This window comes from Diadema setosum, chromosome 20 (assembly GCF_964275005.1).
Source record: "Diadema setosum chromosome 20, eeDiaSeto1, whole genome shotgun sequence".
Lineage (NCBI taxonomy): Eukaryota > Metazoa > Echinodermata > Echinoidea > Diadematoida > Diadematidae > Diadema > Diadema setosum.
Window position 1 is genome coordinate 28,135,253 of NC_092704.1, and position 14,878 is coordinate 28,150,130.

A 14,878-nucleotide genomic window follows, 5' to 3' on the forward strand; every position below is an offset into this window, starting at 1 on the left:
AAAAGGCACGGGAAATAATACCACCCTTATTTATTCATTAGTACCAAGTGGTAGGATTAAAATTTAATTTTGTGGAATTCTTTTTATATTTTCCTTATATCGTTCTACGCATGTGACATCACAAGCTGTAGTAATCTTCTAGGTCTCATCCAGCAGTGACTGAGCAGAAACTTTAAATAATTATAAATTTGAACAGATTGTGTGATTCTCCTTGAACTTTCACCGATGTTTCCTACTGATATTGCTGCATTCACTCAATTCACATATAAATGAAGGTGAACTTCACCTTCAATCGGCTGCTCCACTAATGGAGTTGGCAAGTTCACACTATCAAACAAACACACAGTATACAATTTAACATGGTACCAATATCAATGTCTTAAAGCTAATGAAATGCTGCAAGTTTAATAGGAGAGATGAGCAGCACATACATCACTCACATCTAATGCATAATATTTTTCAAACGCTGCAGACTTACGTAGCATTTTCTTCCTCTGTCTTGAATATCTTCCTACCTACACTGCAAGATTTGCCTCCAAGAAGGCTAGACAGAGAATCCCATTGGAATAACTATCAGGTCTGTTTGTTTGTTGTTAGTTGTTTTCACTTTTTCTTGCTGTTGTTGTGGTTGCAAGTTTCTACGTAGCGCTGATATAAAACTTTTGGTACAATTTCTATCTATGCAGACAGACGTTCAAAACCCACAAATGACAGGTGATCCAATAGTCTCAGGCAAGCTGGTGTCAGGTATTTTTGAAGTGCCCGAACTGTCAAAATTTCAGCTATGATAAGCTGCAATGCCTTCAGCTCTACGTCAATACTGTATGCATTTTATTCTTGCCGGGCAAAGGAATTACACGTTATATATCTACTGTGACTCATGAATATACCTCAACCACAAAAACAAATAGAATTCGAAGGCAAGCAAAGAACGTACGCTTTTATGTCAACACTAATATTTTTCCTTCAAGGAGCTCTGACTGGAGTTATTGGCTAGTGGTCCCGGGGCGTACCAAGATGGGGATTGGAGACATTTCGGGCGGTTTCGGACTTTGACCGTTTGACTGCACGGACCGACCTACGGTCACTCCCAACTCCCCAGCGTCATGATTCGTCATTCATTGTGAGAAAATGACCTACTGACACACTCTTGAGATAGATCTTAGGGATTGCGTGCTAATGGGTACCAGCAACCAACCACGTACTTGATATACAGTGTATGCCAACTTGGTGTTAGATAATGAGGCACATTGAATGATACACTAATAATAGTGCTTCGTATAAAAGCCATTTTAAAGGTACATCGTTGTGGCAACCCTTCATCCTCTAACAATTTAATGGGGGGGGGGGGGCATCAATTTGCACACACGAATGTATGCAATTTACATAATTCACCAGGCATTTTTTTTCTTCTTTCTGTTATTTTGCAAGTCAATAATAGTCACAAAATTAACAAGCCCAAATATGACCTCCAGTAAATCAAATGTTAATCATTTCCAATTATAGGAAGTTGCTAATTTTACTTTTTCAATAGGAGGGATTATACAGATTTCTGCATTTCATTGTTGTGGCACTGGTTGGAAACTCCATGACTCACAAATTGTCTCACATGCCCAGATTCAACAAATTCATGAAATTTCATTCATGCAAAATATGTAGTGTATAACAGTATTTCACAGTTAGTATAGTCATGTGTTAACATTTTATGACCCCCCCCCACACACACACACACACACAGTCACAAAAAGGAATAGGATGTTCAGTTTCTTGTTTTAGGTCTTATTAGGGTCCCATATCATCTTATAAAAGCTCTGCAACTACTTAATATATATTGTACATGTATCATGATTACCTTCAAATGTAAACAAAAACAAACAACAACAACAACAAACAATTATTGCTACTTCTCTACCTTTCTGTCAGTCACAACATGAAAAACAAGAACAAAGCTACATCCTCAAGGGACAACATCATGTGGTTTTGCTGTTGTTGTTTTGAAGTCATCCTAAATACTCTGTGCATGTAAATGTATCACGGGAGTGGAATATTTAAAGGAAGACAAGAGAATGGGAGGAGGGGGATACTGATTTAATAATTAGATGTGATAGGAAGTGGGAAGGGGGTGGGGTGGGATCAAAGGTAATACATGTACACAGGAAGGAAGTTGTAACATGATGGTACAATGAGTTGAGTGTCCACTGTGGCACAAGGCCACTTTTGTGAAGGCGATCCTTACCTAGATTCTGATCTGTGTCTTACTGTGTCTGAATTAAACTTCCCGTCTCATATTACTTTTCGAAAGAAGAATGGGGAGAAATACTTAAATCCTAACGGCACGGAATTGGCACTGAACCATAGAACGGGAACCATTCTCATTTGAAACTTGAATCTTTGAGGTTTTGTGAAGACTGGACCGTATGCAATTAAATCTGACCAGAAGAATACTTGCAGGTACAATTTTAATGCATGGTGTTCATACACATTATGTATGCCAACATCAGATTACAATGTACAAACAAAGACCCATTGCAGAACTAGTTATAATAGAATAATATCTGTCTCCTTGTTGTTGTTCTTGTTGTTCTTGTTGTTACTGCTGTATGACAGGGTTTTTCACAATTCATTTATCTATGTCAATTTATAAATTCAAACATAGATATTGACTGGATATAACATATATGTTTCCATACAAATATACTGATATGAGAATAGATCTTCATACTACATAATGTTTTATTTATCATATCTACAAGTGAATCTATTGATGCTAGATCTTTAAATATTTTACAACCTTTAATGGCTGATACGACAGTTAAATGTCAGTTCCTTGAAAAGGTTAATGGCATGACAAACAATATCACGCTCACATCCTCTTCAGCAAAGGACACAGCCACATACCATCATCACAAGGGAATTATGAACATCAAAGGAGAATTCCAAATCAGTGTAATAAAAGTTAGAAGGAAAAGAAAGGATCAATTTTACAAGCACAACAGTGAAAACTGTATCTAAATTGGAAAGAATGGAGGAAGTTACGTAATTGTGAAATTGTGTTAATTTTCATGCTAAAAGAAATAAATCTTGAACAGCCAGAACATGGAATTTGCAAATACTGAATCGACGCCATAGCCTCACAATTTGCAACATACTTTGTACCAAGAAAAATAAAAAAAATCAAAAATAATCTTGAAATTTCCAGGGTTTTGCAACAGAGTTATTACCCAGTCTAAAATCCTATTCTGACTTGCTGACTTTATTCAGCACAGAGATATAGCATTTTGTTTTACACTTTTATAGCAGAAGAATTCAATTTACATTATCTTTTATGCAGTTGTAAGATGACAACACAATCACCTCAATAATTTGCTTAACATTCATATCGACTAGTCAAGAACTGTCTGGCAAAAATGTGTTAATGTTTGAAATCTTTCACCTTCCTTATTTTCATTGTAATTTTGGTCAATTTTGTGCATTTAAAGGTCCTGTTTACCTTTGGGAGCAGTGATTTGAAAAATTTTCAAGATGTCACATTTGATGCATAAGTGTAGGTCTGTTGTATCACAAAACATCCTATACTATATAAAATTTTCGCAATAAAGCCTAAAATATACGGAGATATCAGTATTTTTCTCAATGAACCATAACTGTAGACGGTTTAGTCTGGAAAAATTTTTATTACACCTATTGTTCACATTTTGAGTATTCAACAATACGTAACATTGATTATAAGGATTCAAATTTTTACAGTGGTTGTGTCTATCCCTAACTCACATTCTAAAATATTTTAAAGCACTAATGCTGGGTTTTTGTTTCATGTGCAAATGGTAAATCATGCCTTTAACATTTTACCTGTCTTTTCAGACTAACTTTTAAACTGGTCTGGAATTCCCCTTTACGAAGATTTTTTTTTTTTCCCCAAAGAGGCAATAGATCATTGAAAATATGAGGACCATTCTGAAAATAGCAAATGATCTGACTGAATGTGTGTTGTAAAACTCTATACCTAATCAATGATAATACCTGGGCCATTATTAAAATAGCATAACAATATGACTGAATACATGCTATAAAACTCTATATCAATTATTTAGCAATTTATGGTTGGTATTGTGATGTCTGAATACCATCTGATTTATCTAAAATCTTTAATAACCCCCTTTTTTCTTCTTTTGTTCTCAACATTACAATATCAAGAGACTGTTTCTCCTTTTCATTTAGAGTTTGTTTGCAGTTGGAATCTGGGAATTCACAATCATCTGGTTTAGTCATTCCTCTTGCTTTTGAAAGCCACCATAGCACCCATTGAACTTTGATAGAGATGTTAGCTAGAAGCTGGAACTTCACAGCTCGATGAATGATTAACTCTTCTGTTCCACTGTGTAGCAAACAAACGATGCAAGCTGGAACACCCCACCAGCAGTGGGCCGGTAGAGAGAGCCGGTTTAGAATCCAGTTGAAGCTGGCTGAAAGTTTGCCCTCCTCGTTTGAGTTCATGGAAAACCATTGACATTAGATCTTGGTCATGGTGAACATAAAAAAAAGGGGGGAACTGAACGTCTGCCTGTCTGGAGCCATGGGCGGGTGACGTAATACACGGTTAGTGTTTCACAGGGTAAACTTCAATTGACTGTTCTCAGTTTCCATGTTGACAGATTGCATAACATTCTAAGGTTCAAGGACATTATTTTCTTTCTCATTTTCTTCTGTGTATTTTTTTCTTAATAATTCAAGCAGCAAGAGTAAATTTCTTGATGACAAAATACATATAAAGTGCAGTTTTATTTACTGTACCCACAATGCATACTTTGCATTCCTACATACCCAAGAACAACATATGCCTTCCTTGCTAGTGAGCATCTCCTCAAGCCACAATTGTTCATTAAAAAGTGGTAACATATTTTTCTGTAGTATGTGATTTGTATCACAGCCATGACATTAATACAACTGTAGCAAACATTTCTTTTGATACTTCAAACACATTTTGGCATGCAGTATCATCATGTAGGGCCTACAGAATGCATGGGAGGAATCAAGATATTTTTTCCCACACGTGAGCTGAAGATACAAGCTATAAATGCTTGAAGAATTCCACAGAAGTGGATTTCATTGATGCTGGGGCCAAATTATCTTACCAAACAATTTCGAAAAACATCACAATGACTGTCATTATTGTAGGCATTATGTACAGCCACAGATAGGTTTTCATTTGACATTCATGTGCTGGTTATCTAGGATTACTTGGATATATTACAGTGTATGTGGCAGATGAGAAAGGAGAGACACCCTGGGAATGGGTGTTTACTCTCGGGAAAAGAAACACACATGCCCTTTAAAGGGATCGTATAGTTTGGGTTGAGACCAAACTTCAGGTCTCTAACATTTTTTGGTGAGATAATGAGAAACCTCTTATGGAATATGGAAGAGCTTTTAATTTTAAGGATTCAATGTTTATTTGATGAAAATTGGTTTTGAAATGGCTGAGATATCCAAAACAGAGCAATCGTAATAAAAGGCAGGACCCATCTTTTATTACGATCGCTTTGTTTTATTTTGTTTTTCTCAGCCATTCCAAAACCGATTATCATCAAATAAACTTTGAATTCCTCTAATGGTATACTCTGTACTATTTCATAAGTGATTTCTTGGTATCTTGCAAAAAGTTTGAAGTCCAATCCTCATCTCCACCAATAACTATACCATCCCTTTAAAGCCTATCAACATCCTGGATGTCTATTGAGCCATCTGGTAAATAATGACATCATCTGTCTTTGCTAATGGGATGGGAGCATCCATGAATCATGCAACCTTCCAACTGATAAGGCACATTCTCCTCGCTACCTGCTGCCTTTTGGTCTGTTTCTGACTCAGCGAGTCATTTTTAAGAGCATTTAAAGCAGTTAACTCCAATCCCTAGTCAAAATTTCTTCGAAATAACACAACAAACAAGACATTATTGGGGTTAATACTATCAAAAAAGTAACAGTGTACTTCCATTGAATGGTCCTTTAAAGGGAAGATAAACCCCAAGAACAATGTGGATTGAGTGAAAGCAGCAACATTAGTAGAACACATCAGTGAAAGTTTGAAGAAAATCAGACAATCGATGCAAAAGTTATGAATTTTTAAAGTTTTGGTGTTGAAACCGCTGGATGAGGAGACTACTAGAGGTTATGACGTATGAGTGGACTACAATATCAAGAAAATATAAAGAAAATACTACAAAAATCCATTTTTCATGAAAATTACAAATTCCATCAACTTGATATTGACATATGTTAAGGGTAGCAATTATTCCCCCTGTTTTCTGAAAGCGGTTGGTCCACTGCTCTTTCATAATTCTAGAAAAGTGAATTTTTGTTGAATATCCTTTATATTTTCTTTGTGTTGTTGTCCACTCATACGTCACATCCTCTAGTAGTCTCCTCATCCAGCGGTTCCAACACCAAAACTTTAAAAATTCATAACTTTTGCATCGATTGTCCGATTTTTCTCAAACTTTCACTGATGTGTTCTACTAATGTTGCTGCTTTCACTCAATCCACATTGCTCTTTGGGTTTACCTTCCCTTTAAGCATTATACCAGGTTTTCTTGCTTTGTCACCCTATGTCATAGAAAGAAGCAATAAATTTAATGCTATCAGGGTTGATATAGACCAGGCCACTTCCCCCTTCCCCATCCCCCCCCCCCCCAGAAAAACCCTACATTTTCTCACACTCTAATCTTGAACATGCAAACATGCACATAGTTACATACATTGTACTGTGAAGGGATACCATGGGTAAATTTGAGCCCCATTTTTTTTTTTTTTTACATTTTTACAACACTAATATCTTGATAAATAAAACATGCTGGAACATTGGGGGGATTAAGATCAGAGTGAAGATTATTGTATTCATAGAATGATAAACTATGCTGTTTAAGTTTTATCAACATCAGACAGCAAATGACGAGATTATGAAGTTGTGTATCAAATTATTAATGTCTTAAATTGTATCCAGATCTACCTATCTATGGATCTATCATATCTTACTTCATTTCTTTGTCATGCTGCATCAATTATTTTGTGACTCTATGGACATTGTCTGACATGAAATGAATAATAATAACAAATTAAAAGCAATAATAATGATGTTGATAACTATGATAATAACAATGATAATAATAATGGCAATACTACTACTACTACTACTACTACTGCTACTACTACTACTAATAATAATAATAACGAATAAATGAATAATAATTATAATATAATGATAATAACATTAATAATAATAACAATAACAATAATGGTGATGATAATAATAATAATCATCATCATCATAATCATCATCTTCATCATAACAAATAATACGTACTCTATTTCTAGTGCAGATGAGATGAGCTATTAAATGTTGTTGTGCATCTGAAACCATATAGTCATAGAAATGAGAAAGGTAGACATTCTTGCTTTAAAGGGCAACTGCATCTTGTCATCATCATCATCACCATTCAGAAAACATCGGGAGGAAGTTTCAGGAACATTATCTACCATTCATCACCCAAACAGGAAGCTGGTTTTTTTGTGTGTGTTGAAGGGTCTCCTCCGTTTCTTCATGGACAAGGGAATCACCGTGATCGCGGCATGGGCGATCACATGACAGAATCGGAAGGAAAGATGGGAAGGGTGGGGGCAGTGCACGACCGTCAAAACACTGACTCATTGAGCAAGAATTTATATTCTTTAAAGTGAGAGTGAAAAACTTCAGGGGAAAAATTTGAATTCAAAAATATGAGGGGCATCCCGAATTGAATGAAAATTAACTTTGAAAAAAAAAAATACATTTTATGTAGAGCAACAGTGAGAAGGGGGCAAACATTTATGCAAATATAATACTGAATTTAAAGAGGAAATTCACCAAAAAAATTAATAAACTTCAAAAGAAAAAGAAAAATATTCTCTACATTATTTATATTTGGGGTGAATTTCATCTTTAAGATAGAACTCTAGGGCCCGAATTCACGAAGGTGGTACAAATGAAACCATGGTTTAAACCATGGACAAAATCTATGGAGCGCCAAGTGTCGCATGGAATATTTCGTTACGAAATCAGTCATTTCGTCAATGAAATGATTATTTTGTAACGAAATGACAACGTTTGGTAACTAAATGAACACTTCGTCCACGAAATGATAATTTCGTTAACAAAACGGTCATTTTGTCAACGAAATATACCGAGCGACACTTGGCACTCCACAGTTTTTGTCCATGGTTTAAACCATGGTTTCATTTGTACCACCTTCGTGAATTCGGGCCTATGGGTTCTACACAAACACACTCATATACACAGAGACACACATACAGACAATGAGCATTCCTTGTAGATTCCCACAAATTCTTAGCTAGCACTAGCAGTGGCTATCAAATTGGCTGAAAAAATTAATTAACCTTGCTGGAGCCAGTGCAATTAGTTTTATTAAACAAGGAATTTCCCCCCTCACTCACTGCCCGCCCCCCCCCCCCCTTTTAACTTCTTCCTTCCAGTCCCACAAGCCAGCAGACACTATGGCTGCATTAATTCATCTAACTTGAGAGAGAGAATCACGTTTCAAAACGCATTTGGAACGTTGTTTGCAAACTTGGTTTGAAACGCGATTCTCGGGGAGCCGTGTTTATCAAACCATCATACAATCGTGATTCAGTGGTGTCACTGCGCATTTGATCCGGGAAGTTAAGGTCAACTGCATACCACCAAACATGCCTCCTCAGTCACACACAAATAATGGACAGAGAACACAACCGGAAACAGCTGATAATTTACCTTGAGATATAAATGCGTTTCAAAACGTCACTGTGTTTATCTACTTGCAGAACGGTGATTGTGGTCTCAAACGTGTTTCAAAATGGCGCTTCTCAGCGTGTTGGAAAACATAGTTGCGTTTATCTAACCCCTGAAAATGCCTTTAAAAACACGTTTAGGATTGTGATTCTGCCTCAGAAATGTTGATAAATGCAGCCTATGGCCCATTCACACTGCCAGTGAAATATTGCCGCATCGAAAGATTGCAACACTTGGATGACAATTCATCACGCAAGTGTACCAACGTGCCACCCAAAGCACGGCTAAAAATAGCGGGGAGCGTGATTTCCACAACTTTGCATGAAGCATGTGTGACATTTTACAATGGGGATGGTGCAGAAAACCTACAACTGTATGATACTGGTCGTGTGACTTCAGATTTTATTCACTCTGCAGGCAAATGGGAAACGTGCAGAAAGCCAGCATGGTTATCGTTACAATCGCGTGCAGCGGTACCCAGCCAATCACAATTCCATGTTAAAATTTGTCACATTTCTAACCAAGCCATTATATTACTTTTTTATTTTCTTATTTTATTCTATTTTATTTTATCTTTTTTTGGGCAGTGTGAATAGATCTAGCTCAAACATCACAGTTTTTTTAAGTCCAAATAGTTTGGAGTGAAAATGGGTCCAGTAGTTGCAGGTCAGGAGTTACATAATCCTCCAGATCTTAACACAATAGTTCCACGATGACATTTCCGGTTTCAGGATATTGCATGAGGCCAATAACGAGAAAGGATAAAACATAGATACGTGTGGATGGATAGATGATTGAGTTCACAAGAGAGGGGTAAGGAGAAAGAGAGAGAGGGGGTAAAAGAGACAGAGAGAAAGGGAAAGAGGGGTATTGACCAATTCGGGTTCGTTGAGGGCAGCAGACATTTTACGGCACAGGGCGCAGCCATAGTGGGTGTATCAGCCGACCCCCCCCCCCCCCTCCCGCTCTACAAAGGTTCGCGCACTAAGCCAGCATTCGCGCACTCAGTACGAGACGCCTATTGGCTAAAGGAGTTTTTCATTCTGCGCGCGTGCTAATGTAGGGAGAGGGGTGGGGGAGTGCGGAGGGGGGGTCGGCTGATACACCCACTATGGCTGCGCCCATGCCAAAAATACACATAGCGCGTCACAGAATCGGTCAATAAAGAGAGAGAGAAGAAGAGATGGAGAGGATGAAGGAGCAAAAGAAGGATCAAGAAGTGGAGAGGTAACAGAAACTGAGAAAGAAAGCAGATGAACAAAAAAGATTTTATTGGGAGAGACTGAGAGGTCAAAGTCCCCGCGTTCACACTAGGCCCGTTCACAAACAACGAAAATCGAAATTTCAATCGCCATCCAAATTTCGATTTTTTTTTTCGACCGTTCATACACAGGGAGAAATCGCACTTCGCAGCAAGGAAAGAACGATCAGTGGCCAAACTGCGCATGCGCGAATCTTGCATGACCGAAGACTGACCCCGCAGTCCCAATAGAGTTTCGCACGCGCTGCGAACGATGGGACTAAAAATACCGATTTCCGAATCTCGATCGCGCTCACACTCACGACGCTTGGCAAAATAATCGCGATTATTCTGAAAAATCGCACTAATAGTGCGAGTTGGATCGCGATAAGGATCGCGGTAATTAGTGAGATTTTTCTGTCCACACTGGAAAAAATTTCGAAATTTTGATCGCGATAAGAAAATCGATTTTTAAATCGCACTTTTTCCCTTGTGTGTGAACGGGCCTATTGGTCCCCGCGATGCGGGGACAGCCACAAGAGATCTTATCTTTTTTACGACTGACCGTTCACATTGGTATCTCATCTGTCCCCGAGCTGTGGGGGCAATTGGGGCTTGGGGCGAGCTCTGCCAGGCATAGCGCATGCGCACATTTGATGACCACAGCTGGACGCTATCAATTTCGCCCCAAGGTCACTCTCCTCTCCAAATCTTGTCCCCGTACCCGACTTGCTTGGCAGGGACTGGGGGGGGGGGGGGGGCACAAGTCCCAGTGAGCTTTCACATTATGATTTTGGAGGAGAAAGTCCCACAGCTCGGGACTTTCCCCGCATCGCGGGGACCAATGTGAACGCGGGGACAGAAACAGACAGTAGAGGAGAAAAGAAAGGAGAGATATCTCTTTCAGGAGTATGGTATTCAAGAGATCATGGTAAAGTTTTAATAGGTTGAGATAGGGCATCAGGTTTCCAACTTTTTTTTTTTTTTGGTGAGATAGAAATCACTTAAGAAGTATGAAAGAGCATACAATTCTAGGAGAAATTCAAAGTTTACTTGATGAAAATTGGTTTTGAAATAGCAGAAATTTCCACAAAGAAAGTGATAGGCCCCACTTATAAAAAGTTGGACCCATTACCTTTCATTAGGACCAATTTGTTTTACTTTGGATATCTCAGCCCTTTCAAAACCGATTTTCATCAAACGAACTTTGAATTCCTCTTAGAATTTCTCTTTCATAGTTTATTAGTGGTTTTTAATTATCTCACAAAAAGTTAAAATCTATATCCCCTGTTTGAACCAAAACTACATATTATCCCTTTAATGATGACGATCACACATGATAAAAGCATTCTGTTCAAATGTGACGATATTCAACATTCAACGGTCACATACAGAGACTATCCCCAGCGCCAGCTGCAATTCCCTTAGCCCCTTGGTTGTTGCCAGTCTTCAAAGTCAGATAGGTAAAGGCACTGATAGATTTCACAAGAAGTTCACAAAAACCCTTGAACTTTTCGTGTCCGACCTGTCGTCATTGCGCACGGCCATTTATTGACGACATTACAGCCCTTGGCCCCACCGCAGGCTGGGGGGGGGGGGGGAGGGGGTGATTCCAATCCCCTATTACCCTAATATGGCTCCAGCTTTTCCCCTCTTATTGGATGATTGGGGGAGACAGACCAAGGGTTCATTTTGGAAAATATTTGTTGAGAAGAGGATATAGATGGTTTCTCAACATTAGGCAAACTGCCGTCAATTATTGCTGGTGCATATGATGCAGCTCTATTTTAGATAATCTCATATATTGTATTCTATATATGGACGTGAAAAAACACACTTGTGACACACTGAGTTATCATGTCGCCATTCATCATAAGGATTACCAGGTATACAAGCTGTATGTCATATCTATGTGTATGAGAGCATTCAGATATGAATAAATGCTGCAATAGAAATATTTCTCAAATCACTGTTCCGATAAAATTGTACATTCATATGAAGCATCAATAGAAAGAGCATTCTGACAAACAAAAAACGTTTTATATCCATTCGTTGTCTGAATCCATATAGAAGAGCTCTCTAGTCCGTAAGGAGCATAACATTCATTCTATACAAGCATTTATAAACACACACAAACACACGTGTATACACGTTTGTGACACACATGCAAAAACAGATAACACAAATGTTCACTCAGAACTTCACATCAAATCCCTCATTATCTGTACGGAAAATGTCATATAAAAGCATCTATGGATGAAAGACCAAAACTCAAATCATGTTGTGCCATCACAAAAGCCATATAATGTTGGAAAAATCATTTCTTGGTTTTTGACAAATATGAAGTCCCAGATGCTAAGCTTTAATTTGTCCTACTTCATAACATGGGAAATATTCTTTTTTTTACCTAATTAAAATAAGAAAACTGTAAAGGTGATGTTGCTAAACTTGGTGGAAATTTCATTTCCACCAAGTCCTCTATGAAACAAGATGCATTTATATGTTACAAGATATGTTATCATTTGACGTTTGTCACCTATGTATATTGATTGCAAATGAAAATAAAAACACGAATGAAATAATGAATGAAAGTCAGTTTTAGATGCACTCTTTTCTTGTTTTGTTATCTCCGACTTTATATGGCTGAAGTGCCAAGGCACAAGTGATCTAGTTGCATTTTTCTAAAGAAATTCAGTAAGATACAACCAAAACACTAAGCAGCCACCTTAATTACAGAAACCACATGAGGCTGAACAATTTGAAATGTCCCTAAATATTCGGCCAGTGGAAAAAAACAAACAAACAAAACTTCAGCTGCAATAGGGTTTTTCTTTCCACCTACAGTTTGTATACTCCATAAAGCTGCGACTGTTGACATCGGTAAAATTCAATAAACTCTTGGGAATCAAGGAGGAAGAAATGGTAACAATAGCGACATCACACCAGAGGCACCCCAGATGCCGTTCACATCTGAGAAGTCAAAGGATAATTGGTAAGGCGTCTCGGCATCAACACGCCCTTAAATATACACCATAGCCACACTCCAATGTGAATGATCTTTGCAGGAGCAGTGATTTTCGCACCTGATCAATGCTGATTCGCCACGCCAGTAAGATCGTTCGAACAGAAATAGGTACTTTAGAAGTCTGTCTCGTGACTCCTTGTATCATTTCTTCAAGTTTATGCCATGATGCGTGCATTTGCCTGTTCAAATCCCATCTCCCCCCTCCCCCCCCCCAAGAAAATAAACCATGATGATCTCTCTCCGTGCATTTTAAACGGTATTGACATATTTGACAGTGTGTGTTGGTTGCAAGCTACACCAGGCGTACAAGTACAAACGGAAGTTCATTATGAAATTAAGCTAGGCATGGATTATGGCTAATTAGGACTGACAGTATGTATTCTGGACATGCACTCATAAAGACACACACACACACACACACACACACACACTCATACACACGTGCACGTAAGCATGCACACAGAATAAAAACAAAAGACATCAAAAGCCTACATTGAACCAAAAATCTCAAATCAATACAAAGCTGACACTGATTTTTTTTTTTTTTTTTTTTTTTTTTTTTTAATGAAGCTCTCTATTCAAAGACATCCTCATTATTTTTAACCTGTTGAGGACGAGTCCCAAGTATACCCGGGCAGGTGTCTATGGGAAATGCGTGTTGTAATGAAATCAAACCATCCTCAATGGGTTAAGAAAGCAGAGCATTATACTTTCTGTCAATTAACTGTGTGCATACAGATCAACAATAAGCATTGTTTACACTGGCAGGGAGTAAAATGAACACAAAGCTATGCACCCATTCTCGGAGGCTACAAAAACTCCACACCTTGTGCAAGAGAGGGATTTACAGTGGCAAGATTTTGCAGTTTATTTAATTATAAATATATCTTGTATCTAATACCCCTTTCCCGCTGAAGAAAATCTTCCCCGGGGGCACCTGGGGGCACCCGGGGAACCCCGCAGTGTGAAAGGTCACTCGGTTGAAACCTAGGGGAAGCCTAGGTGAAACACCGATGAAATTTCGGGCAATTTTTACCCGAGAAGCGTCCTGGGTAAACACCGATAGTTCAACGGGAAATCACCCGGTGGTTCACCGAGAGTGCCCAGCGTGAAAGGTTGTCTCGGTGAAACACCGGGGAAAATATGCAAATTACGTCAAAGGTCATGTCTTGTTTCTGGTCATGCACACGTTTTCAGCTAGCTAGCGCGCACTCGACCTCCCAAATCCACACGTACAGGGTACTGAGTACTAGTAATTTGTGTTTGTAAACATACACACGACACCACATACAAGCTATGTCGTTATGTGTGCAATATGTGGCGTTCACAGTGCGACAGTATTGTTTTCCATCGTGCTGTGCATTGTATTGTTTAATTAGCACGCCGTGTATACAAAGCTGATATAGGTTTACAATGTACTTGATCGCTTTGATGCTTCCTCCTTCTTCGTCTTCCTCTAGTGTCTAGCTCTTAACTAACTCTTCAAGTAAAGTCTGATAGTGATACAGTCCGCCTCTTGCTTGATTTTTTTCGTATTTTGTGCTTTTCTCGTCAAGTGCTGGGTTTACAGTGAGCAGGAGAAATCCATTGACGTTTTGTACTGTTGAAATTTGATGGAATTTTGCAAATGGCTGGAGCGTGGACCAAAGACGAAGAGAGATTGTTACTTCAATTACGTAGCGAGGCAGCAGTGAACGAGTCCGAGTACGAGTCACTCCTCCGAAAACTTGCTGAACATGGGATCGAAAAAACCAAATCGCAGATGCACAACAAACTCAAGTACATACATGTAA

General features: G+C 38.5%; 1 protein-coding gene across 1 annotated transcript in view; it reads right to left on the reverse strand.

Moving 5' to 3' along the window:
• Positions 1-14,878, reverse strand: part of LOC140243740 (E3 ubiquitin-protein ligase HECW2-like) — a 161,455-nt gene that overhangs the window by 93,197 nt on the left and 53,380 nt on the right. The gene's annotated exons all lie outside the window — the stretch shown is intronic.